The sequence below is a fragment of the Dipteris shenzhenensis genome, chromosome 14 (assembly GCF_047967505.1).
Source record: "Dipteris shenzhenensis isolate YYH24624 ecotype China chromosome 14, Dip_SZ_1.0, whole genome shotgun sequence".
Lineage (NCBI taxonomy): Eukaryota > Viridiplantae > Streptophyta > Polypodiopsida > Gleicheniales > Dipteridaceae > Dipteris > Dipteris shenzhenensis.
In genome coordinates this window covers 43146610-43148396 of record NC_141609.1, presented here as the reverse complement: position 1 = coordinate 43148396, position 1787 = coordinate 43146610, and positions in this window count along the sequence as shown.

Below are 1787 nucleotides of genomic sequence, written 5' to 3'. Positions count from 1 at the left end.
GATGAAGGAGCGAGCTCTGTGTGGCTATGGCGAAAAAAGCAGGTATCGTAAACCCTTAGGTTGCCAAGAGCATTTAGAGAACTTCCCCACTTAGGCTAGTCGCTCTGCGGAAGCGCCTCTAGCACGCTCAAAGTGTGGCCCCATAGCCAGTCGTCATGAACCCACAAGGAGCTCTCGTCCACCCGCGCTTTGGCATTTTCAGCGTCAAGGGTGACGGTAACGTCCTTCCGGCGGGCAACAGCAGTGACCTGGGCGACGGTCACCTCTCCAAGCAGCCATCAAATGCACGATCTCCGCCATAGCTCGAGGACTCCTTCTACAGCGAGATTCAGACTCTCTAACGAAAACGACGACGGAATCTTCGAGATTCCGTCGGCATCTCCAAGATTCTGGCGGCCCACGAGGCGACACGTGGCATCCCACACTCAACCCAACCTTATCCTCAGGGTCACCACTCACCCCAGAAGTGGTCTGCAGGTTGACACGTGGCAGACCTTATCTGCCACGTCACCATCGGAGCCACGTCAGCAGCGCCACGTAAGTGTGCCACGTCATTAGTGACACGTCATTTGCCACGTCATCAGGCCATGTCATCTGTGCCACGTCATCTGCCATGTCATCAGGCCACGTCATCAGTGCCACGTCATCTGCCACGTCATCTGTGCCACGTCATCTGTGCCACATCATCTGCCACGTCATCTGTGCCACATCATCTGGCCACGTCATCAGTGACACCTCAGCAGTCCAGTCAGCACTGACCCCTGCAGGCACAGTCCCTTGCCAGGCACACTGTGCACACACTGCATGTGCACACTCCTGCCACCTCAGCACAGAGCTTCACTGGCACACCTCTTGCTAAGCACAGTGCCACATCATCACTGCATGTGACTCACAGTGACACATCATCACTAAGCACCATTTGCACTCCTTTTGCCCCTCCACCTAGATCAAGTCATATCTCTTGATCCAGGAAGAATTTGAGGGTGCTCCAAAAAGGAAAGTCGCTCGATTTTTTGTGCTCTACGCGCTCGTTACATCACGCGCACATTTCGGCGCAAGTTACACTCACATTTAAGCCTCGCCGACAAAACCACTTCCTTCACGCACATTTGCCTCTACATCGACGCATCTGACCCAGCACTTAAAAAGAACAAAGGAAAAGGAATTATTTGCTGCTCTTTCATCGATCGACGGTTGGTTTAGATCTAGATCAGAGTAGACTAGATCGCCATAGAGGGGACGCTTTGAATTCCCCAAGTTGCCAATCTAAGCCATGCCCGAAATTCCCGACTAGTACCTACTCGGAGTCAGTCCATACGCTCACATCCGATTTCACATCATTACATTACCTGAAACCTTACGTTCATCAGTTCAGTGAGCAGACTTCAGAGTTCAGAGGCATTGCAGATTGATTCAGTGGGCAGATAGCACTTGATTTCACACACACATGCCACCATTGTAAAGCTTATTTGGCTATCTCACGGCATCGTGCACATCATTTTTCAGCCTTGTAAAGCCTCTTGGCTATTCCCGGCATCATTGCCACAAGCCTTGTAACACAGGTCAGATCTTATTTACTGCAGTTCTATCTTCACCGACGGTACAGAGATTTCACTTGGCATCTTCAGTGTATTTGCAGTTGATTCATACAGAGTTTTTTCAGGACACTTTTGAGTACATTGTTTGCACCATGTCGACTAGCAACCTCAATCTGGAGGCATCTGCTAAGTTAGACAACTCCAATTACGGTACATGGAAATACCGAATGGAGACCATTCTTGTGCTTC